At 38.2% G+C, this 26,845-nt stretch overlaps 1 protein-coding gene and 1 non-coding gene across 2 annotated transcripts in view; both read left to right on the plus strand.

Moving 5' to 3' along the window:
• Positions 1 to 26,845, plus strand: part of LOC126152714 (mucin-19-like) — a 401,377-nt gene that overhangs the window by 369,040 nt on the left and 5,492 nt on the right. The gene's annotated exons all lie outside the window — the stretch shown is intronic.
• On the plus strand, positions 20,611 to 20,685 carry Trnas-uga (transfer RNA serine (anticodon UGA)). Its single transcript has one exon. It is a non-coding gene; the product is annotated as a tRNA-Ser (tRNA).

Here is a 26,845-nt window from a genome sequence, read left to right on the forward strand (position 1 = left end):
ATGAGGATTATCCCTTGCGAATCCCAAAAGACAGTTGCTACCACCTTTCCAGTGGAAGGAATTGTCTTCGCCTTTTTTGGTGCAGATTCTCCCTTAGTAACCCATTGTTTAGATTGTTGTTTGGTCTCAGGAGTATAGTAATATAACCATGTTTCATCCACAGTGATGAAACAACGCTTAAAGTCCTGCAGATTCTTCCTGAACATCTGTAAACCATCCTTGCAACACTTCACACGATTCCATTTTTGGTCAAGCATGAGCAATCGTGGAACCCATCTTGTGGGTAGCTTTCTCATGTCAAAATGTTAATGCAAATTATTATGTACCCATTCATTTGAGATGCCCCCAGCACTAGCAATCTCATGCACCTTAACTCTTCTGTCACCCATCACCATATCATGCATTTTATCATGATTTCTGGAGTCGTAACCTCCACAGGGCGTCCAGAACATTCAGCATCACTTGTGCCCATATGGCCACTACGAAAATTTTGAAACCACTTATAAACTGTTCTAATTGAAGGTACAGAGTCACCGTAATGTTTGTCAAGCTTCTCTTTAGTCTCCTGAGGCGTTTTGCCTTTCATAAAGTAATGTTTAATCACCACACGAAATTCTTTTTTGTCCATTTTTTGACAATCACTCGTCTTCCTTGATTCACACGAATGCCAAACACAAAGAAATAGACTAATATGGCTGAAACATGGTGTGCATTCTTTCCAAAGATGCTACTAACTAAACATGACCTCAATACGCACTGGTGGTGTCATCTCTTGGACTGTGCATGGACTTTTGAAATGCCCCTCGTACAATGTGGCGTTAATCAAAATTGTAACAGTCATTTTTCTAATTCAAGATGATCAATAGGTCATAAAACCAGATATTTGAAGAAAAATATATTTTACTGTAAACTTTTAAATGGTGAATCAACTTTGCATGATTTTCTAGTATACTCCTGTAGCACAGCTGCTGTTTTTTGTGCATTATGTAAATTGTTCACAGGTAAGGCTGTGATTGCTACTAATGATATTGCAGATTGGAAAAGTATTTCTAATATTTTATCTCATCATGAGAATTGACTTGAACACAAAAATTCTGAGTTATCATTCTTAACAAGAAAAAAGTCAGTTGGAACAATAGGTAATCATTTCGAGTCATATGTTGAGACAGAAAAAATGAACTGTGTTACTAGTGAAAGCTTTTTAACAGAAACCATTGTCATTACTTCAGAGTTATCATCTGAGATGTTAGACCACTGATCCATCAACATGTTTCGTAGTGTGAAAACAGCTGCCAGGAGTCTCAGTTAGAACAAGGAAGACAAACTATCATCAGCACAGCGCAAGGCATTTAACAATGTTATCATATCTTGCTGGCATGGAAAGTTGCTTTTCCACTAAATCATGAAGGGATTGGTGTCCATTTAGACTATATGCAACTGAGGCTTACCATTCCAGATACTCAAAACAGACTCTTTGCCATGTCAGCATTAATAAAGTTTGTTGTTATACTATCATTGGAATAAGCTAAAGCTGTGTACACAGACTTAATACATGGATATCTGGTAATCATAGTTGTTAGCCTAATTTGAAGGTGCAAGGCACTGTGTTTCAGTGTTTCCTTCATCTCTGCCTGAAGGATTTGGCCTATCACATTTCTCAATATTTTGCTGGTTTAATCACCAAAAGTTCATTTGCCCACAATAATGAAGCAGTCTTCACTTTTAACTTGAAATATAGATAGTGGTTGTATCTGGTGACAGTAGATTTGTCACATTTTTACACAATAAATTGTTCCAAAAATGAAGCGATTTGTGGAGTTCGTTAATGCAGTGCATCACTTCAACTCTAAATTTTTGTAGAATGCAATTATAAGTACTAAAATCAGCAAATATGGCAATTAAACTTCACAGACACATAAATCAACATGGCACCTACTTGTTTTGCCTGTTTCAGCCAATCTGTCCACACGACACATAATGTCATGCAAATGTTTTTCTGGTGGTTGTCAATATATAATCTTGACGTACATTGAAGGTAGAAGGGGTGAGAGGAAGATAAGGAGCTATTGATGTTAGCTGCATCAGGGTTTTATGCAGAATCAGCAACAATAGGTGAAAATGTGTACCTGACTGGGATCCGAGCCTTCCCACTTGCTAGTCAGTTGCATTAACCACACTGTTTGTTGCAGTTGTGTGGACTATCTTCACATGCCTCCCAACCGATCCACATTCCCACCAAGGACCAGGTATCCACAGACCTCGTCCATGTCCACCTCGTTCGCTACTTTGCAATTCCCACACTGAAGGTGGTGGATTCATTGCCCATCAACATGAATCAGTTACATGAATGCATGGTGTCTGTTCTTTTGGACATGTCTGAAAGAACAGACACCACATGTTCATATAATATTTAATCAATATTATTTATAGTATTTTGTAAATAATATTTGTGATGACAGTGTGATGCGTTACATGGACCAGGGCCTAGTTTAAGAAGTATATGATCAGATACCATGTTCATTTACATTTTTTCACAACTAAGGTGCCATATTTGGTAATTCATACATATGCTTTTGTGGTACAAAAATACATAGTTTAATTGATGCACCTTGGTAAAGGGATCAAAACACATAATTTTTGTATCATAAATTATGCAAAATTGTAGGAATATTTCGTGTTGATGACAAACTGTTACTGGAACGGAGATAATTGAAAATAGGGTGTTTTTTTTTTTTTTTTTTTTTTTTTGGCACTGTATCTGGAGCACAGTTCTTTACATGGGAAATCAACTGTAATTTTCAGATTACACGTACAGAATTCTCAGCATTGAGAAAAATAAGTTGAAATCCAATTACAGCCTTTGATAACTATCAGGTACCGATATTAACAAACTCCTAGCCCCTGATATACATTTATTTATTTATTTATTTATTTTTTTACACAGGAACAGGAAAAAATGCCAACTTTCCTGACACTTCTACAAACAAATGTTGCCATCAATTACAAATTTCACTTTGTTCTTTTCTATCTATAGCATATTATTTGTGTTAATGTTGCCAGAAAGAATAAATGAACAAGATCTGTGCAGTGAACATTTGTTGTTGTTGTTGTTGTGGTGTTCTGTTCAAAGACTGGTTTGATTTTGTGCCCCCCCCCCCCCCCACCACCACTCTTCCCTCCAATACTAAATTGGTTATCCATTGATGTATCAAAATGTGTCCTGTCAGCTGATCCTTTTTTTTTTGTCAAGTTGTGCCCCAAATTTCTTGTCTCCCCAATTCTATTCAGTACCTCCTCATTAGTTACATGATCGGCCCATCTAATCTTCAACATTCTTCTGTAGCACCACATTTCAAAATCTTCTGTTCTCTTTTTGTCTAAACTGTCTATTGTCCATGTTTCATTTCTATACGTGGCAACACTCCAGACAAGTATCTTCAGAAAAGAGTTCCTAATACTTAAATCTATATTTGATGTTAACAAATATCTCTTCTTTAGAAATGCTTTGCTTGCCATTGTCAGTCTACATTTTACATCTCTTTACTTCAGCCATCATCGGTTATTTTGCTGCACAAATAGTAAAACCTTTTTACTACTTTAAGAGTCTCTTCCTAATCTAATTCCCTTAGCATCAGCTGATTTAATTCAACTACATTCCATTACACTTGTTTTGCTTTAGTTGATGTTCATCTTATATCCTCCTTTCAAGACACTGCCTATTCTATTCAACTGTTCTTCCAAGTTTTTTGTTGTGTCCGACAGAAGTACAATGTCATTGGCAAACCTCAAAGTTTCTATTTCTTCTCCTAGGACTTTAATTCCTAATCCACATTTTTCTTTTGTTTCCTTTACTGCTTGTTCAATGTACAGATTGAATAACACCAGGGACTGACTACAACCCTGTCTCACTCCTTTCTCAGCCACTGCTTCCCTTTCATGCCCCTTGACTCTGCCTACTGCCGTCTGGTTTCCTTAGAAGTTGTAAATAACCCTTCACTCCCTGTATTTTACCCCTTCTACCCTCAGAATTTCAGAGGGAGTATTCCAGTCAACACTGTCAAAAGCTTTCTCTAATTCTACAAATTCTTTAAACCAAGGCTTGCCTTTTCTTAACTTATCTCTCAAGATAAGTCATAGGGTCAGTATTGCCTCACACGTTCCTAAATTTCTCTGGAATCCAAACTGATTTTCCCTGAGGTTGACTTCTACCAGTTTTTCCATTCTTCTATAAAGAATTTGTGTAAGCATTTTGCAACCATGACTTATTAAACTGATAGTCTGGTAATATTCACATCTGGCAGCAACTGCTGGAATTAGAATTACTATGTTTTTCTTGAAGTCTGAGGGTATTTTGCCTGTCTCATACATCTTGCACAGCAGATGGAAGAGTTTTGTCATGGCTGGCTCTCCCAAGGCTATCAGTAATTCTGACAGAATATTATCTACTCTCAGGGCCTTGTTTTGACTTAGATGTTTCAGAGATCTGCCTGGTTATTCTTGCAGTATCATATTTCCCATCCCATTTTTGTCTACATCCACTTGCCTTTCTATAATATTGCCTTGAAGTTCTCTATTGTACAGACCCTCTATGTACTCCCACCTTCCAGCTTTCATACAGATAGTTCTCTTTTCTCCAAAAGTATCTTTAATTTTCCTGAGGTTGATATGTGTCTTTCCCCTAGTGAAACATACTTCTAAATCCTTACATTTGTGCTCTAGCAATTCCTGCTTAGCCATTTTGCGCTTCCTGTCTCTCTAATTTTTTAAACGTTTTTATTCCGTTTGATCTGCTTCATTTGCTGCATTTTTAAATTTTCTCCTTTCATCAGTTAAATTCAATATCTCTTGTATTATCTGAGGATTTTTACTGGGCCTTGTCTCTATACTGATTTGATCCTCTGTTTCCTTCACTACTTCATCTCTTAAAGCTACCTATTTGTCTTCTACTGTATTCATTTCACTTGTTCTAATCACGCATTGCTTGATGATCCCTCTGAAACCCTTAACAACCTCTGATTCTTTCAACTTATCCAGGTCCCACCGCCTTAATTTCCTATCTTTTTGCAGTTTCTTGTTTTAATCTACTGTTCATAACCAGTAAATTGTAGTCAGAGCCCGCATTTGCCCTTGGAAATGCATTACAATTTAAAATCTGGTTTCTAAATCTGCACATCACCACTGTATAATTAATCTGAAACCTTCCATTGTCTCCAGGTCTCTTCCATGTATAAGCCTTCCTTTGTGATTCTGGAACCAAGTGTTAGTGATGATTAAATTATGTTCCATGCAGCTACCAGACATCTTCCTCTGTCATTCCTTTCCCCCAGTCAATTCACCTACTATTTTTTTCTTTTCTTCCTTTTCCTATTATTGAATTCCATTCCCTCATCACAATTAAATTTTCATCTCCTTTAACTATATCAATAAATTTTTAACTCATCATACATTTCTTCAACCTCTTCATCATCTGCGGAGCTAGTTGGCATATAAACTTGTACTAGTGTGGGAGTTGTGGGCTTTGTGTCTACCTTGGCTATGATAATGCATTAACTATACTGTCCATGGTAGTTTACCTGCATTTCTATTTTCTTATTCATTGTTAAACCTACTTCTGAATTCTCCCTATTTGAATTTGTATTTATAACCCTGTATGCATCTGACCAGAAGACCTGTTCCTCCTGCCGTCAAACTTCAATAATTCCCACTATATCTAACTTCAGCCTATTCATTTCTCCTTTCAAAATTTGTAACCTAACCTACCTGTCTGATTAAGGCATCTAAATTCCATGCTCTTATCCACAGAATGACAGTTTTTTTCTCCCAATAATGAATTTCTTCTGAGTAGTCCCCACCCAGAGATCCAAATGGGGAACTATTTTACCTCCAGAACATTTAACCATACACTAGAGCTGCATGTCCTCGGGAGGAATTTCAACTATAGTTTCCCCTCGCTTTTAGCTGTTCATGATACCAGCACAGCAAGGCCATTTTGGATTATGTTACAAGGCCAGGTCAGTCAGTCATGCAGATTGTTGCCTCTGTAGCTACTGAAAACGCTACTCCCTCTCTTCAGGAACCACATATTTGTCTGGCCTCTCAACAGAAACCCTTCCATTGTGGATGCACCTATGATATGGCAATCTGTACTGCTGAGGCACGCAAGCCATCCCACTGACGGCAAGGTCTGTGGTTCATGGGTGGGAATATAGCTATAACATATAGTTACTGGATTTGTTACAGGGACATGAACAGTGACTTCTTGCATAATGGTTGCAAGAGGAAGAGGAAGAGGTGGTATCATATTATACAGAACTGCCCACTCTAACTTTGTGCTCTCTCTCTCTCTTGTCATTGAAATTAATCTTTCTGTGGAGGCTATAATCTCTTAATACGGGCATACTGGAGGTTTTAAAATATGTTTTGTGTATATCCATTTGCACCCTCAAGTCTTTTAAGGTCCATTGGAGTGTTGGAGTCTCTCCATTGGTAAAGTTTTTCTTTTTTCCCATTTCTCGCCTCTGAGATGAAGAGCTTATGACATATGACAGTTTATATTATGAGTAAACGATTATCTTAAGGTACCTTAACAGCCCAGCATTTTTTACAGAAACATATTCATCCTCATTAATGCCATCAGTAAAAAAAATTGATATAAGGTTCCTGTGATACTGTTTCGACGCAATTATTAAAACCAATAGGTGGTACAGGAATGAAAACATTACTTAATTTGTTGTTTAAAGGTTATGAAACAGAAAATGCAGCCTATGATATGACTCTCAGTAAATGCATATAACAGCACTATCAAAGAAAACATGAATTGATAATCTGTGAATTATTAGCCTGATCTCTCATGATTGTATGTTTGTAACTAGAATAATAATGCTTATAGAAAGAAACATGAAATAGGTAGTGGACCAAGATCTCTTCATTCCAAAAAAAAAAAAAAAAAAAAAAAAAGGGAGTATATTCCCTAGAAGCAATTTATACCTAGTCCAATAAGGAAGAAAGAATGAATAAGAATTGCAAACATTTACAGTGAGCCTTCAATGCAGTTTTAGTTGCACACCACTTACTATTAATGGATTTAGGATTTTGTTTTCTTCTTTGTTAATGGCTAATATTGGAATAAAGTATATTGCAGATATTTCCTTAAAGTGCCACCACTAATCAAAAAGGACAACAATCAAAACAACTACTGGTATATGTTTTAATTGTAGATTTTGTGTGAGAGAAAATACACAAATGTGTACTGTAAATATTTGCAGTACAGGAATGACGAAAAGTAGTGTAAGAACTGGAAAGGAACCTGAAAATATCTACTACATTTGAAACACATGATGCAATAATACATATTTTATGACTGAAGGCAGATTTTATTCAACCATACTTTCAACCATACTACATTTGAAACACATGATGTAATAATACATATTTTATGACTGAAAGCAGATTTTATTCAACCATAGTTCAATCATAGTTATGGTATGGTAATAAACATTCCAGTCATAGAGAAAACAGAAATTATAAGACAGCTGTTCATCATTTGTGAAGTAGACTGTAGCTCATATTGAGTTTTACATGGAGTATTTGACCATAGCGGACTAAATGCTTCACTTCAGAAGTGACCCACTGTAATGAGAGATGAACAAATGAGTGTTTGAGAATGAATACATGGTTGTCCACAATTGTGAAAACTTCTTGAACTCTCTATAGCTGTTTTTTGTGAGATTTTTAAAATTATTTATTTTATTCATTCAGTACACTGACCATTCTGTGACAACAGCATAAAACAATAATATGCAGAAGTGCCAATATTCTCTGTGACGTTTGTCAGTAGTTTTCCTGCCACTTCCCTTAAAACTCATGGCCTTTTGAGAAGTCACAACCATTTAGACTTTCCCTTAGGATTCACTCATGTTTTCAACTTCTAGTTTTGATTCCAGGTTTGTCTTGTAGCTTCTTATCATGAAAAGAAATTGAACATATGTCATTCAGTCGGTGATTGTGTATGTTCCTGAATAAATACTATTTTTCAGTTTGGGTTGTTTTTGATGTTTCCACTATCTCCATTATACATGATTTTACATCTTGAAGATATATTTGGGCTTCTAGAACACTAAATTTTCGAGCTTCAAGCCAAAAATAAATGGATCATGATTGCAGAACAGAGAATGAAACCATGCATATGTCACAGGGGTGGCAGACACGTCAGGTGCTGGCGAGTAGACGTCTGACTGCAGCCTGTCTGGAGGTCGATCGCTGGGAGAACCTGCAAGGCCTGCATCGTGAAGCCCCTGGGTACTTTTCTGTTTATGCTTCAAGCAGTTCCCCTGCTTCATCTCACAGTAACACTTTATTCTGAACTCAGATTTTTCTTCTTAACTTTTTACTACAAAGCTGCCAGAAATTTCCAACCTGTCAGTGCTACACTTTCTCCTAAAAACAAACCTAAAACAAACATTGACATTGATTCAAATTATTAATGACACATAAATATTGACAACCATGATATTTGAACCATGTAGGAAAATACCAAACCTTATTTTGTGCTTTGCAATATATTATATAAAAAGCATTAACTAATATGCTAAGTAACAGAAGCTGCAGATAAGATAGGAAATAGTGCAAAGAGCCTGTCAAAGAAAGAACTTTTGTACAAGACTTCATGATATCTGAAAACTGTAGTAGACACTTTCATCATCGATTAGTAATTCCTCTTTTATATAATTTTTTGATCTTCCTGTCATGAAAATTGTGATTCTTAAAATTTCCTTCCTCAGATAGTATGTGTCCTTTCTCATTGTTAGGCCATTATACTTGACAACTCATTCTCTCTAACTGTTCTCATACACATCTCAAGCTGTAAACAGTACACACCCACAGAGTAGGCTCATGCAGTTGTTTAAGGCATTTGGCTCATTCTTCAGAAAGAGCTTGCTTCAGACTCTAAATTGATCATCATTATTTAAGTTTTCTATAGATTTCCTAATGAGCATAAGTTGAATGTGGGAAAAGTTAGTTGTACAAGGACATGATCAACTTCCTTTCTCATTTTTGGCTAACTGACATAATTCCTTATTTGTAACATGCTTAGTGTCGACAGAAGATTATAACTTAAATGTTCCTTTCTTCGCCTGTATGCTTGAAACTTGAAGATACTTGTCCATGTTGTGATCTCAAGAAGGAAAGAGAAAAAGGAGAGAGAGAGAGAGAGAGAGAGAGAGAGAGAGAGAGAGAGAGAGAGAGAGAGAGCTCTATAGGTTTTCAAAACACAGGGTGTTTGAAAAAGAATTCCCTAGTTTTAAGTATAATTTTCATGAGGAAATTAATGAGAAATTACATCAATGAGTATATATCATGAAAGAGAATTCCTTCAAGTTTTGTTTAATGTTAGTAGACTTCAGTGATGGATCCATTTGTTGCCCTGCACACATTGAGACGATATTCTACTCCTCGCCACTTATTCACCAACATTTCAGGTATAACCATCCCAACCGTTGTGATGATTGATGTAAATGACTGATGTCTCTGATCTTTTCACTGTACACAACACTTTTTATGTGGCCCCAAAAGAAAAAGTCCAGTGGGGTTAAATCTGGGCTTTGTGGTGGCCAAGGTATTGGGTCAGCCCTGCCCATCCACCTTCCTGGAAAGCAAGTGTCAAGACAGTACGCATATGGTTACTGTAATGAGGTGGAGCACCATCTTGTTGGAAAACCACAAGCCCCTTTCCTGCCTCAATATTGTCCATTTGGGGAAAGACGTACTCTATCAATACATCACAGTAAACGTCCCCATTTTAAAGCACTACAGTTTTCCTGGAAAAACTTTAGCCAAAGATGGATATTTTTTGCTGTAGGTGGTTCACCATCATACTGACATTGAAAATTACGTTGCACTATTATAACTGACTCAGTTTTCTCAAGCCAAAAACAGACTGTGCTTTCTGTTGTGGAACACACATTGTTGCTGAGTTGCTCTGCACTGCACTGCACGGCCTCGACTGAACTGAGGGAACAAAAGAAGAAGATAGCACTGATGCTGTCTCAAGTTCAAGCAGACCTGCCAAACACAGGGGAGCCAAACTTGGAGAGTTGATGAATCAAAAACCACAAACTGGGATTGTGTATGTCACTTTGTACAGATTCTAGGACTTGTTAAAACTAGGGAGTTTTTTCTCAAACACCCTGTATTTTGGATGATTTGTGATCTTTTACTCTCAACTGATGTCAGTGTCAACTACCACAATCTGTAATTTTACCATACAAAAATTACACTGAATGGCAAAAAATGCCACACTTCCTGCAATCTTAGGCACTTCAAAGGTGACAAATACGCTTGCATTTTAAATGTCAAGAGTGAAGGTTTCATTTTGAGATTAACGGTGAGAAATATGGGAAATCTGAAACAGTATCTAATTGAAGAGACATAAATTACTGAGAGTAAAGTATCAAGAGACTCTGAAACTAAAGGACAGAACATAAATCCAATTTCTCTTCACATAATTCTCCCCATGTCCTATATCTTTATAATGTTCCAATCTGTAAAGTTTTTCCTTGCTGTTGAGTTTATTTCTAAACATGTGCCCACTTATTCTCTTTCATTTCCCTCTTTTCCTTTTCTTCCTTTTACTGGGAGAATGGACTACCTCTGTCCAGCCATCCTGATTTAGATTTCTTATGGTTTTTGTAAATCATTTCAGGCAAATGCCAGGATAGTTTCTTCATCAAGGCCCTGGCCGGCCACCTGACCTATCCTCATGAAGCATTCTTATATACGTGTGTGTGTGTTTTATTGACTTATTTCAGCCCTTCTGTTTGATATTCTTTTTGTGTGTTTTCATTTCCGTCTTTCATCTTATTCATGTAGGAGTGGTCATGAATAACTAACTGTGAATCACTGTCCCGTATATCAATCATGTTGTGGAAATCCTGTTTCTTCCTAGATCTTTCCAGATTTTCGTTCTCAGTTATGCAACTTTTCAATTTATTTCTTTGTTCTCAGTAACTCGCTTCTGATTGTAAAGGTCAAGTTCCGTATGAGCTCTTTGTGGAACTTTCATTCAGCACTGATTTGTATTTTGTAAAATATTTGTGTGTCCACTGTAAACATTATTTATTTTGTGATGTAATTTAAAACAAAACAAAAATCATCTGTTCCCTGATAGAAACCTATTTTTGCTGAATACAGGGATTGAGGATTTTTCAGTAGGGAGGACACAGCAAGTTATCTTGGATGGAGAGCCATTGACAGATATAGACGTAACTTCAGATGTACTCCAGGGAAGTGTGTGAATCCCTTGCTGCTGATGTTGTACATTAATGACCTTTCAGACAATTTTGATAGTAAACTTACACTTTTTGCAGATGGCGCAGTTATTTGCAATGAAGTCTGAAAGAAGCTGCACAAGTACTGAGTCAGATCTTCATAAGATCTTAAAGTTGTGTGAAGTCTTGCTTTAAATATTCAGAAATGTAGAAGTGTGCACTCCACAATATGAAAAAAAATGTACTATCCTATGACTAAAATATCAAAAAGTCACAGTTGGAATTGGTAAACTCACATGAATAGCTGGGTATAACACTTTGCAGGGATGTCAAACAGAATGATCACAAGGCACAGTCATGGATAAAGCAAGTAGTAGACTTTGGTTTACTGGTAGAACATTAGGGAAATACAATCAGACAACCAAGGAGATTGCTTACAAATCATTTGTGCAAAGCATCCTAGAATATTGCTCAAGTGCATGGGACCCATTGAAAATAAGACTAACAGGGTACATTGAACATATACAGAGAAGGAAAGCACAAATGGTTAGAGATTTTTTTGACTCATGGGAGAGTGTCGCAGAGATGTTGAAAGAACTGAACTGACACAAACTTGAAGCTAGACATAAACTTTTCTGAGAAAGTATACTAACAAAGTTTCAAGAACTAGCTTTAAATGATGACTCTAGGAACATACTGCAACCCATAACATATTGTTCTGACAGGGATATTAAGAGAAGGTGAGATTAGTTACAGTACATACAGAGGGATTTAACAATCATTTTTCCCACACTTCTCATGTGAATGGAATGGGGAAAAAACCCTTACAATTGGTATAACAGGAAGTTAGGGATGGCAGTTATTGCTGAAAGAACCAGTTTTCAGTCATATCAGTTTTGTTCATCTCCATTTTAACCTGACCATTAAAACCAATCAAAATGACTGGTTTCTGAAATATCCCATTTTCAGTTTTTTGTTGCTTTTATTTTCAGTAATAAATGTAGACGTCATTCAAAGATTGAAAAATGCTAAGACTCCAAGACTTTTGCATTATACACTTAAAAATATCAAATAAAATAGATAAATAAAAGAAAACTTAGTTAATGTACTGTTTACTGCTTTTCTCAAAAAGTAATGAAGTACAGGCAGAAGATCAGCTACTTTCTCTTTGTATTATTGGCCATGAATGAATTTTAAAGTTTTTAGTTTATTACTGTTGCCCTGATTTCCTTTCTCTTTTATTATTTCATAGGAATGGCAGACAAGTAATAAGTTTTTTGCAAAATTTGTATCATTCGTTTTCTTTAAGTATTTCAAATGGAGACCGCATTTTGGAGTCAAATGTATTTATTTACTTTTTAACTGAAATTTAAATGCAATTGACTTTTTTGTGACAAAACTAACCATTCAGTTTCAAAAAATTCGAATGAACAATTTAGATGGTAGGCAAACTAGAACATTTACCAGGAAAGTTACCTGACAGTAGTTAATGTTACAGTAATTTAAACAGTGAGATTAAATCAAACAATGGAAAATCCAGGAAGGAATGTAACAATATTAGAGAAGGAAATGCTACTCACCATATAGCGGAGATGGGAGATACTGAGTCACACAGAGGCACAACTAAAATATTTTCACAATTACGGCTTTCAGCCATTAAGGTCCTTGTCAACAATAGACACACACACACACACACACACACACACACACACAAACACACACACACACACACACTCACACAAATGCAGCTCACACATACAACTGCAGTCTCAGGCAATTGAAACCAGCGAGCAGCAGCACCAATACATGATGGGAGTGTCGACTGGGTGGGGGTAAGGAGGAGGTTGGGATGGGGAGGGGAAGGGATAGTATGGTGGGGGTGGCACACAGTAAAGTGCTGCAGTTTAGATGGATGACATGGGAGAGGAGGGAAGGGAGGGGGGGGGGGAGCAGAAAAGGAGAGAAACCAAAAGAAATAAAAAGAGTGGGTGTGGTGGTGAAATGATGGCTGTGTAGTGCTGGAATAGGAACAGAGAGGTGGCTGGATGGGTGAGGACAGTGACTAACGAAGGTTGAGGTCAGGAGGGTTACGGGAACATAGGATGTATTGCAGGGAAAGCTCTCACCTGCTCAATTCAGAACAGCTGGTGTTTGTGGGAAGGATCCATATGACACAGGCTGTGAAGCAGTCATTGAAATGAAGGATATCATGTTTGGCAGTGTGTTCAGCAACAGGGTGGTCCACTTGTTTCTTGGCCACAGTTTGTCAGTGGACATTCATGCAGACAGACAGCTTGTTGGTTGTCATGTCTACATAGAATGCAGCACAGTGGTTGCAGCTTAGCTTGTAAATCACATGACTGGTTCCACACGTAGCCGTGCCTTTTATGGGATAGGTGATGTTAGTGACTGGACTGGAGTAGGTAGTGGTAGGGGGACGTATGGGACAGGTCTTGCACCAAGGTCTATTACAGGGGTATGAGCCATGAGGTAAGGGTTTGGAAGAAGGGTTGTGTAAAGATGGACGAGGCGTTACCTACAAACAAATCCGGGAAACAGCTATGGGCACCCGCATGGCACCATCTTATGCCAACCTGTTCATGGGCGATCTAGGGGAATCCTTCCTAAACACCCAGAATCCTAAACCCCTCACTTGATTCAGATTCACTGATGACATCTTTGCTATCTGGATTGAAGGTGAGGACACCCTATCCACATTCCTCCAGAACCTCAACAACTTCTCCCCCATTTGCTTCCCCTGGTCGTACTCAACACAACTAGCCATCTACCTGGATATTGACCTCCACCTCAAAGATGGTTACATCAGTCCTCCGTCCATATCAAACCTACTAACCACCAGCAATACCTCCACATCGAGAGCTGCCAGCTATTTCCTACCAAGAAGTCCTTTCCATATACCCCAATCACCCATGGTCGTCACACCTGCAGTGACGAGCAGTCCATCTTGGAACATACCAATGGTCTCACTGAAGCAATCACTGGCCGTAATTATCCTCCCAACCTTGTACAAAAACAAATCTCCCATGCCTTATCTTTCCAGTCTCCCACCACCTCCCAAAGTCCCACTGTCTGGCCACAGAGAAGCATTCCCCTCGTTCCCTGCAATATACCCTATGTTCCCATAACCCTCCTGGCCTCAACCTTCATTAGTCACTGTCCTCCCCCCTCCAGCTTTCTCCTTGTTCTCATTCCAGCATTACACAGCTGTTATTTCACCACCACACCCAGTCTTTTTATTTCTTTTTATTTATATCCTTTTCTGCTACTTGCTGCCTTAACTGCATCACTTCACTGTCCACCACCTGCACCGTACCATCCCTCCCCTCCCCGCCCCAGTCTCCTCCTTACCCCACCCAGTCGTCACTACCATCATGCACTGGTGCTGCTCCTCGCAGTGTGGTTTCAGTTTCCTGAGACTGCAGTCGTGTGTGTGTGCGTATATTGTTGAAAAAGACCTTAATGGCCGAAATCTATATTTGTGAGAATCTTTTTGTTGTGCCTATCTGCAACTCAGCATCTCCGCTATATGATGAGTAGCTTCTTTCCTTCTCTGAAACTCAAGTTGTCACCCTCCAGAGCTACTTGCTGCCCACACAGAACTACAAAAGAACTGTAGCAGTAAGAAGTTTCAGCACATATAATACAACAACATTCACTTCACTATTATCAGGAGAAAGGTGGGAGGAAGCTTTCCAAATAGGTGACACCAACAAAAAGTTTGGAAAATTTTCTAGTATCTTCAGTGATTACTTTGAAAATGCATTGCCTCTGAAAACACAAGTAATAGGAGGCAAAGCTCCAAAAGCAAAGAGATGAATGACAGCAGTTTTCAGATGTCAAGTGTGAGAAAAAGAGAACTACTCAGATACAGGGAAAACAGTATCATACCCATACTTCAGTACATTCAGAAATACCTTCAAATCTACACAGGCAAAAAGAATGGCCTATGATAAGTTCATAACAGTCAGCACATGAAAGTCAAGCTGTAAGGAAAGTAATAAAGAAGGAAGGAAATGAAGTGTCCCTTAAATGGAAAATGTCACTCTGAACCATGGGAACAAGAATGTAACTGATCAGCAACACATCCTAAATCTTTTAGGTGTTACTATGCAGGATACGCAAATAATTTAATAGTCTGTGGCAAAATAGATAATGAAAAGAAACAGAAAAACAAAGTGCACTCATGTTCATCTTTGATGTATGTTTGTGGAACAGCTCCTGATGAAATCATCCATGTTGCATCAACTCTTAAGAAAATGTCATCAGGAATTGATGGTATTCCTGATTGCATCATAAAGCAATGTATTACAAACACTTCACTGCCTCTTGCAAGTATAGTCAATTCAACTTCCCTGGCACACATGTTTCCAGACTGTTTAAAAGTTGCTAAAGTAGTCCCTGTTCATAGACAAATCAAATATAGAAAACTATAGATCAATTGGCTTATAATCAGGCTTTAGTAAAATCATAGAAAAAGTAATGAATAATAGGCTAATTAAATTTTTAGAGAAACCAAAATTGGCAGTGATACTCAGCAGGGATTTCAGGAAAAATAAATCAACAACTAGAACCACCTATGATTTTATACACAATGCCCTACAAACAGTGGACAAAAATCAAAATGCTACTGCCATTTTTCAGACTTAAGCCTTTAACATACTGGACCACAACATACTGCTGGATAAGCTCCAATTATTGGCATTAGAGGCATTGAGCTAAAAGGGGTCATATTGTACTTGACTTGACAAAAAGAAAACAGAAAATAAAAATAAAACATGAACTGCAGGAAAATATTAGGGTATGTTTCTCAGACACTGTTGTTGTTGTTGTCTTCAGTCCGGAGACTGGTTTGGTGCAGCTCTCCATGCTACTCTATCCTGTGCAAGCTTCTTCATCTCCCAGTACCTACTGCAACATACATCATTCTGTATCTGTTTAGTGTATTCATCTCTTGGTCTCCCTCTACGATTTTTACCCTCCACGGTGCCCTCCAATAATAAATTGGTGATCCCTTGATGCCTCAGAACATGTCCTACCAACTGATCCCTCCTTCTAGTCTAGTCTGATCCCCAATCCTATTCAATACCTCCTCATTAGTTATATGATCTACCCATCTAATCTTCAGCATTCTTCTGTAGCACCACATTTCGAAAGCTTCTATTCTCTTCTTGTCCAAACTAATTATCGTCCATTTTTCACTTCCATACATGGCTACACTCCATACAAATACTTTCAGAAACGGCTTCCTGACACTTAAATCTATACTCGATGTTAACAAATTTCTCTTCTTCAGAAACGCTTTCCTTGCCATTGCCAGTCTACATTTTATATCCTCTCTACTTCGACCATCATCAGTTATTTTGCTCCCCAAAAAGCAAAACTCCTTTACTACTTTAAGTGACTCATTTCCTAATCTAATTCCCTCAGCATCACCCGACTTAATTAGACTACATTCCATTATCCTCATTTTGCTTTTGTTGATGTTCATCCTATATCCTCCTTTCAAGACACTATCCATTCTGTTCAACTGCTCTTCTACGTCCTTTGCTGTCTCCGACAGAATCACATTGTCATCGGCGAATCTCAAAGTTTTTATTTCTTCTCCATGGATTTTAATACCTACTCCGAATTTTTCTTTTGTTTCCTTCACTGCTTGCTCAATATACAGATTGAATAACATCGGAGAGAGGTTACAACCCTGTCTCACTCCCTTCCCAACAGCTGCTTCCCTTTCATGTCCCTCGACTCTTGTAACTGCCATCTGGTTTCTGTACAAATTGTAAATAGCCTTTAGCTCCCTGTATTTTATCCCTGCCACCTTCAGAATTTGAAAGAGAGTATTGTCAAAAGCTTTCTCTAAGTCTACAAATGCTAGAAATGTAGGTTTGCCTTTCCTTAATCTAGCTTCTAAGATAAGTCGTAGGGTCAGTATTGCCTTATGTGTTCCAATATTTCTATGGAATCCAAACTGATCTTCCCCGAGGTCAGCTTCTACCAGTTTTTCCATTTGTCTGTAAAGATTTCGCGTTAGTATTTTGCATCCATGACTTATTAAAGTGATTGTTCGGTAATTTTCACAACTGTCAGCACCTGCTTTTTTTGGGATTAGTATTATTATATTCTTCTTGAAGTCTGAGGATATTTCGACTGTCTCATACATCTTGCTCACCAGATGGTAGAGTTTTGTCAGGACTGGCCCTCCCAAGGCCGTCAGTAGTTCTAATGGAACATTGTCTACTCCCGGGGCCTTGTTTCAACTCAGGTCTTTCAGTGCTCTGTCAAACTCTTCACACAGAATCGTATCTCCCATTTCATCTTCATCCACATCCTCTTCCATTTCCATTATATTGTCCTCAAGTACATCGCCCTGGTACAGACCCTCTATATACTCCTTCCACCTTTCTGCTTTCCCTTCTTTGCTTGGAACTGGGTTTCCATCTGAGCTCTTGATATTCATACAGGTGGCTCTCTGTTCTCCAAAGGTCTCTTTAATTTTCCTGTAGGCAGTATCTATCTTACTCCTCAAGAGATAAGCCTCTACATCCTTACATTTGTCCTCTAGCCATCCCTGCTTAGCCATTTTGCACTTCCTGTCAATCTCATTTTTGAGACGTTTATATTCCTTTTTGCCTGCTTCATTTACTGCATTTTTGTATTTTCTCCTTTCATCAATTAAATTCAGTATTTCTTCTGTTACCCAAGGATTTCTACTAGCCCTCATCTTTTTACCTACTTTATCCTCTGCTGCCTTCAATATTTCATCCCTCAAAGCTACCCATTCTTCTTCTACTGTATTTCTTTCCCCCATTCCTGTCAAGTGTTCCCTTATGCTCTCCCTGAAACTCTCTACAACCTCTGGTTTAGTCAGTTTATCCAGGTCCCATCTTCTTAAATTCCCACCTTTTCAGTTTATTCAGTTTTAATCTACAGTTCATAACTAATAGATTGTGGTCAGAGTCCACATCTGCCCCTGGAAATGTCTTACAATTTAAAACCTGGTTCCTAAATCTCTGTCTTACCATTATATAATCTATCTGAAAACTGTCAGTATCTCCAGAATTCTTCCATGTATACAACCTACTTTTATTATTCTTGAACCAAGTGTTAGCTATGATTATGTTGTGCTCTGTGCATAATTCAACCAGGCGGCTTCGTCTTTCATTTCTTAGCCCCAATCCATATTCACCTACCACATTTCCTTCTCTTCCTTTTCCTACTATTGAATTCCAGTCACCCATAACTATTAAATTTTCGTCTCCCTTCTCACTATCAGAATAATTTCTTTTATTTCGTCATACATTTCTTCTATTTCTTTGTCATCTGCAGAGCTAGTTGGTATATAAACTTGTACTACTGTGGTAGGCATGGGCTTCGTGTCTATCTTGGCCACAATAAGGCGTTCAATAAGCTGTTTGTAGTAGCTTACCCACACTCCTATTTTTTTATTCATTATTAAACCGACTCCTGCATTACCCCTATTTGATTTTGTATTTATAACCCTGTATTCGCCTGACCAAAAGTTTTGTTTTTCCTGACACCGAACTTCACTAATTCCTATAATATCTAACTTTAGCCTATCCATTTCCCTTTTTAAATTTTCTAACCTACCTGCTCGATTAAGGGATGCGATATTACACGCTCCGATACGTAGAACGCCAGTTTTCTTTCTCCTGATAATGATGTCCTCCTGATTAGTCCCCACCTGGAGATCTGAATAGGGGACTATTTTACCTCCGGAATATTTTACCCAAGAGGATGCCATCATCATTTAACCATACAGTAAAGCTGCATGCCCTCGGGTAAAATTAAGGCTGTAGTTTCCTCTTGCTTTCAGCCGTTCGCAGTACCAGCACAGCAAGGCCGTTTTGGTTAGTGTTACAAGGCCAGATCAGTAAATAATCCATACTGTTGCCCCTGCAACTACTGAAAAGGCTGCTGCCCCTCTTCAGGAACCACACGTTTGTCTGGCCTCTCAACAGAACCCCTCCGTTGTGGTTGCACCTACGGTACGGCTATCTGTATCGCTGAAGCACGCAAGCATCCCCACCAAAGGCAAGGCCCATGGTTCTTAGGGGGGGGGGGGGGGAGGAGGGGCTCTCAGACAAAAAAAAAAAAAAAAAAAAAAAAGAGAGAGAGAGAGAGTCCCTTGGGGATTCATTCTTGGGCCAATCCTCTTTGTCCTATATATAAACAATTTAAACCTAAACATCCTTATTACAGTAAATACAAAAAACCAATTACAAACCGCTGTAAATAAAACTACTGCACAGCTACGTAGATAATTTGAAGAGAAACATCAGTGTGACAATGAACTCCAGCAAACTTCCATCACCTCTGGAAACAAAGTTTTTAAGCATATGGCTTCGAAATAACTTCAAATGGCATACACATACAAACAAAATGAATGGAACACTAAATAAAATATGTTATAATCTACAGTTATTCTGTGTTAAAGCATGTTTTAACTCTGTCCAAATTGCCTGCTTTGCTCAATTCTGTAGCATCCTACTGTACAAAACTATATTCTGGTGTAATACACCACCTAGTTCACTCATTTTCCTAACCCAGAAAAGAACTGTAAGAGCAATGCAACATGCCTGACAAACAGATTCTTGCAAACCCTCTTACAAAAGTCATCAATCCTCCCACTTCCTTGTATGCACATACTAGAAATCTGTATGTATGTTAAAAAGAATGTAAAAAACATATGAAAATTTTAATGCAGAATGAGATTTTCGCTTTGCAATGGAGTGTGCGCTGGTATGATACTTCCTGGCAGATTAAAACTGTGTGCCGGACTGAGACTCGGACTCGGGACCTTTGACTTTCACAGGCAAGTGCTAAGGACTGAGCTACCCAAGCATGACTCACGCCCCATCCTCACAGCTTTACTTCCGCCGGTACCTCTTCTCCTACCTTCCAAACTTAACAGAAGCTCTTCTGTGAACTATGAAAGACTAGCACTCCTGAAAGAAAGGATATTGCAGAGAAATGGCTTAGCCACAGCCTAGGGGATGTTTCCAGAATGAGATTTGCACTCTGCAGCAGAGTGTGTGCTGGTATGAAACTTCCTGGCAGATTAAAACTGTGTGCTGGACCGAGACTCGAACTCGGGACCTTTGACTTTCAGGGGCAGTGCACACTCCACTGAAAATCTCATTCTGGAAACATCCCCTAGGCTGTGGGTAAGCCATGTCTCCACAATATCCTTTCTTTCAGGAGTGCTAGTACTGCATGGTTTGCAGGAGAGCTTCTGTAAAGTTTGGAAGGTAGGAGACGAGGTACTGGTGGAAGTAAAGCTGTGAGGACGGGGCGTGAGTCGTGCTTGGATAGCTCAGTCGGTAGAGCACTTGCCCGTGAAAGGCAAAGGTCCCGAGTTCGAGTCTCGGTCAGGCACACAGTTTTAATCTGCCAAGAAGTTTTGAAAATTTTAATATCCATGAGCATGACAAGACAAAAGGAAAACCTTCAGGTTCAGTCAGTAAGGACATCAGCCTACAAAACTTTCACAATAAACAGTGGTATACAAATTTACAATAGTCTTCTACATAAGGTAAAAATCATATCATCATTCACACTCTTTCGTAAACCGTAAGGGTGTTGTTATTAGATCATTGCCTATACTCAGCAGCAGAATTTTTATAACATTAGAGATACAAGAGACTTGAAACAAGACAGTTCCGCTACTGCAAGTAGTGCAAGCTCTTTATATCTACTATAATAATAGTGTATTTTTACTGTGTTGTGTTTGTTCTGTGTCCCACAATCCGGAAAAAAAAGTTTGGATGAATGAATAAATAAATAAATCTTTTGGACAATATTTATTGCCTACCTATTTAGACAAGATTTATTGAAAATATATTAATATCAGTAAAAAAATATTTATTGTCCAATATGTCCATAAATACACGTATCATAATTGTTGATCTGTAAGTCAATTCCTTTCATCAGAAACATCATTCAAAGATGCTACCTGTCATGCAGAAGCCATACAGCTTCCCAACAGTGATAAATTTATTTTTTATTTATTTATTTTTTATGTCCATCCATAGGCAATATAGATTGTATGGATGTTGTCAACAAATACATATATATGATACATATATTTTTGAGCTACAAATAACAAGCCTGGCATGCACCTTCTACTCTGCTCCCAAATAATGAAAGGCTCACTGCTTCTTGCAAAGGAGGACAACAGGTACATTACTGTCTCAGTAATGCTGTACCAATTCTCATCTCAAATGTTTGTTGATCAGTTCCAAATGATAGTGTTGTTATTAAAAGAGCTCTGATTGCTCTTCCTGTTTTCTATAATAACCCATTATTTTAAAGCAATGAAAATTTTATGAATAAACATTACTGTTTCCTGAAAGCATTTTATTTAAAAACAAAAAAGTTGAGCACCATTACTATGACAAAATGGTATACAAATTTTTTACCTGGTTTTAGTAAAAACTAAAGAACTGTTATAACTAAGACCAAACAGCAACCAAAAATGTTAGTTATTCAGAACTAAAATACCAATATTGGTTTTAAACGATCAGTTTTTCTCATTCCTATGGGATGTACCCTCAGCCATGCACTTCACAGCGGTTTTCAAAGTGTAGATATAGATTCTGGTATCCATAAAGTGAAAAATGTTATATACAGGTTGAAAAAATAAATTGCTGTCTGAAATTCCAACTTTTATCCGCTATCAAACATTTTTGCTCTCCTTTAGCACTTACTGTGATTGATCAACAAGCTGATGTGAGAAATTGTAGAATGAAGCAATGACTATGAATTAACACTTTGCCTAGGTTTAATAGATTTTTAGAAACTGTTTGACTGATTTCCTTCACAATTTGTACTAACAGTCCCTTGTTTGACTGATTCCCTTCAAAATTTGTACTAACAGTCCCTAAGGAACACGTAATTGATTCTACCTAAGTTATTACTCTGCAGATCATATAGGTCAATGCTAAAGTTTCAGTTATACTTCAACAGGATGGTGAGAAATTCAGAACTGAAATAGGAGGCAGAGAAGTAGATTCCACACTACAAAAGCTAATCTCAGCTTATCTAGAAATAATTTTCAGATCCTTAAACTTTGAAAACGAAGAAGGAATATTTGTTAATGGGACATTTCTGAACCACTTTCATTTTCTTCATGACATTTTCCTATCTGTGTGCCTCTTCTGTACATAAGTTTCAACAATTACTGGAAGTAGTTAATAGAGGAAGTCTAAAAGTAGGGCTGAAAATTAATTACAACAAGACTAAGATAATGTGCGATAAACAGGTCAAAAAGGAAACTCTACAAATTAACATCAAATTCGTAGATCCAGCTCATGAGTTTTTGTGTTTAGGACAGTTTGCCAACGAGTGGTTCAAAAAAGCTCACAATTTGCAGCATTGTCCCAAGAACTGATCATGGTACTTTGGTTCTGAGTAGAGTGGATGACTTTCTGGCTGTGACTTTCTGGACTTGCGCCATTGGGTTGAGAACTGTAAGGTCCCCCTAAGTTTATCAGGTGTGCACTACACATTAGTTGCTGCTACTCAGGTAGCTGACAGTGTTTGGGATGTACACAATGTTTTTTTTTTAGATTAGGTGACTCTCCATCCAAGGCAGATAATGATAGCTGTAGGAAACCCAGAAGTGTCAGTGCAAGATCCAAAGAAATGCCTCCTACATGTGAGAGTATTAAAATCCTAAAGGTTATATGCCAAAGCTTTCACAACAAAGTAAAGCTCACATAATGCTGGGTACAGACAGCTGGTTGAAACCTGAAATTGATAGTGATGAGTTTTTCTGGGAAAATTTAAGTGTGTGTAGGCAAATGGGAAATGGATGTGGTGTACTTGTTGCAGCAGAAAAGAAACTCATATCTACTGAACAGAAACTGAAGCTATGTGTGAGATTGCTTGGGCATGACTCAGTACTAGGGGTGGGCGTAAAATAATAATTGGTTCATTTTGTCACTCTTCTCCTGACGTAACCAAAACCTTAGAGAGAACCTCAGTTCACTTGTACGTAAGTTTCCCAGTTATACCATAATCATTGGTGGAGACTGTAATCATCCAACAATCCATTGGGAAAATTACCATTTTATTAGTGGTGGGCATGATAAGATATCCTATGAAATATTACTAAATGCCTTCTCTGAAAACTGCCCAGAACAGTTAGTTTGGAACTCCCAGTCATGATGGAAAATATTGGATCTAATGGCAAAAAATAGACCTTACCCCTTTAAGGGATATAAGTGACCATGCTGTAGTTTCAGCAACAATGATTAATAAATTACAAGGGCAACTAAACCAAGCAGAAAGATATATAAGTTCAGTCAACTAGCTAAAAAATCAGTAGTGTCATATCTCAGTGAGGAACTTGAAACATTCAGCACAGGTAGGAGCACGTAGAGGAACTAAGCCTCAAGTTTAAAAGAATAAATGACCATACAGTCAACAGATATGTACCCAGTTCATAGTGGAAGAGACCCTCCATGGTACACAGTCTCTGTAAAGAAAGTACTAAAGAAACAGAGATTACTGATACTAGGTGAAAACAAAGCATAGGACTACAGATAGAGAGAAGCTAAATGAAATGCATTTTACTGTCAAGCAAGCGATGCTTCAAGTCTTCAGTGACTGCTGTAGCAGAATATTGTCAAATGATCTTTGCAAAACCCAAAGAAATTCTGGTTGTATGGAAAGGCTGTTAGTGGCAACAAAGTTAGTGTCCAGTCCGTAGCGATTAGGCAGGAACTGAAACTGAGGGTTGCAAAGCAAAAGCTGAAATGCTTAACTCCAATTTCAAATGTTCCTCCACAAAGGAGAACTGCCATAATTTAATCCTTGAACCACTGAAAAGATGAGTGTCAGTGGCATTAACAAACGGCTGAAATAAAAAAAATGGCTGTGAGCACTATGGGACTCAACATCTTAGGTCGTAAGTCCCCTAGAACTTAGAACTACTTAAACCTAACTAACCTAAGGACATCACACACACCCATGCCCAAGGCAGGATTCGTACCTGCGACTGTAGCAGTCCCGCGGTTCCGGACTGCAGTGCCAGAACTGCTAGACCACCGCGGCCGGCTGAAATCATCAAAACTGAACAAAGCTCCATGGCCCAATGGAATCCCTAACAGATTCTCTACTGAATATGTGGCTAAGTTAACCCCTCTTCGTACTATGATCTAATGTATATCCATTGAACAAAAAACAGTGCCCAGTTTTTGGAAAAAAGCATAGGTCACAGTCATGTACAAGAAGGCTAGTAGAAGTGATCCACAAAACTACCGTCCAGTATCCTTGACAGTGATATGTTGTAGAATCTTGACACATATTCTGAGCTCAAACGTAATGAGGTATCTCAAACAGAATGACCTTCTCCTTGCTAACAAGAATGGATTGCAAAAACATCAGTCATTGAAACCCAACTCGTACTTTTCTCACGTGACATACTAAAACTTTGGATGAAGGCAGTCAGGTAGATGCATTATTTCATGATTTCTGGAAAGCCTTTGACTCAGTACCACACCAATGCTTATCGTCAAAGGTACAATCATGTGGGGTATCAAGTGAAATTTGTGACTGGATTGAGGACTTTTTGGTAGGGAGTACTCAGTATTTTATCTTGGACAGAGAGTCATTGTCAAATGTAGTACTAACTTCAGGTGTGCCCCAGGGAAGTGTGTTGGGACCCTTGCTGTTAATGTTGTATATTAATGACCTTGTGCACAATATTAATAGTAACCTCAAACTTTTGGCAGATGATTCAGTTATCTATAATGAAGTACTGTCTGAAAGAAGTTGCATAAATATTCAGTCAAATCTTGATAAGATTTCAAAGTGGTGTAAAGATTGGTAACTTGCTTCAGCTGTTCAAAAATGTAAAATTGTGCACTTCACAAAATGAAAAAATTGTACCCTATGACTATTATATCAATGAGTCACAGCTGGAATTGGCCATCTCATACAGATACCTAGATGTAACAGTTTCTAGTGATGTTGCTGTTGTGGTCTTCACTCCAAAGGGTTTGACACAGCTCTCGATGCTATGCTGTCCTGTTCTAGCCCCTTCATCTCCAAGTAATTACTGCAAGCTACATCCTTCTGAATCTGCTTACTGTATTCTACTGTATTCATCTCTTGGTCTCCCTCTATGATTTTTACCCCACCCCCCACCCTCCCCACTTCCTCACAGTACTAAATTGGTGATCCCTTGATGTCTCCGAATGTGTCCTACCAACTGACTCCTTCTTTTAGTCAGGTTGAAACACAAATTTCTCTTCTCCACAATTCTGTTCACTGCTTCCTCACTAGTTGCGTGATCTATCAATCTAATCTTCAGCAGTCTTCTGTAGCAACACATTTCAAAAGCTTCTATTCTCTTCTTGTTTAAACTGTTTATTATCCATGTTTCACTTCCATTCATGGCTGCACTCCATATAAATAGTTTCGGAAACCACTTCCTGACACATAAAACTATACTTGATGTTAACAAATTTCTCTTCTTCAGAAACACTTCTTGCCATTGCCAGTCTACATATCACATCCTCCATACTTCGGCCATCATCATTTATTTTGCTGCCCAAATAGCAAAACTCGTCTACTACTTTAAGTGTCTCATTTCCTACTCTAATTCCCACAGCATCACCTGATTTAATTACACTGTGTTTCATTGTCCGCAGTTCATCTTATATCCTCCTTTCAAGGCCCTGTCCATTCCCTTCAACTGCTCTTCCAAGTATTTTTTTGTCTCTGACAAAACTACAATGTCATCTGCAAACCTCAAAGTTTTTATTTCTTCTCCCAGAACTTTAATTCCTAATTCAAATTTTTCTTTTGTTTCCTTTACTGTTTGCTCAATATACAGATTGAATAACATCAGGAATGGGCTACAACTCTGCCTCACTCCCTTCTCAACCACTGCTTTCCTTTCATGTCACTTGAACCTAATAACTGCCATCTGGTTTCTGTACAAGCTGTAAATAGCTCTTCACTCCCAGTATTTTATTCCTACTACCCTCACAATTTTAGAGAGAGTATTCCAGTCAAAAGCTTTCTCTAAGTCTACAAATGCTATATACATAGATTTGCCTTTCCTTAACCTACCTCCTAAGATAAATCATAGTGTCAGCATTGCCTCACATGTTCCTACATGTCTCTGGAATCCAAACCGATCTTCCCTGATGTTGATTTCTACCAGTTTCTCCATTCTTCTACAAAGAATTCATGTTAGCATTTTGCAACCATGACTTATTAAACTGATATTCGGTAATTTTCACACCTTTCAGCACCTGCTTTCTTTGTAATTGGCATTATTATATTCTTCTTGAACCTGAGGGTATTTTGCCTGCCTCCTACATGGAAGAGTTTTGTCATGGCTGGCTCTCCGAAGGCTGTCAGTAGCTCTAACGCAATGTGGTCTATTCCCGGGGCCTTGTTTCGACTGAAGTCTTTCAGTGCTTTGTCAAATTCTTCACACAGTATCATATCTCCCTTTTCACCATCATCTACATCTTCTCCCATTTCCATAATATTGCCATCAATTAAATATCCCTTGTATA

The sequence above is a fragment of the Schistocerca cancellata genome, chromosome 1 (genome assembly GCF_023864275.1).
Source record: "Schistocerca cancellata isolate TAMUIC-IGC-003103 chromosome 1, iqSchCanc2.1, whole genome shotgun sequence".
Taxonomy (NCBI): Eukaryota; Metazoa; Arthropoda; class Insecta; order Orthoptera; family Acrididae; genus Schistocerca; species Schistocerca cancellata.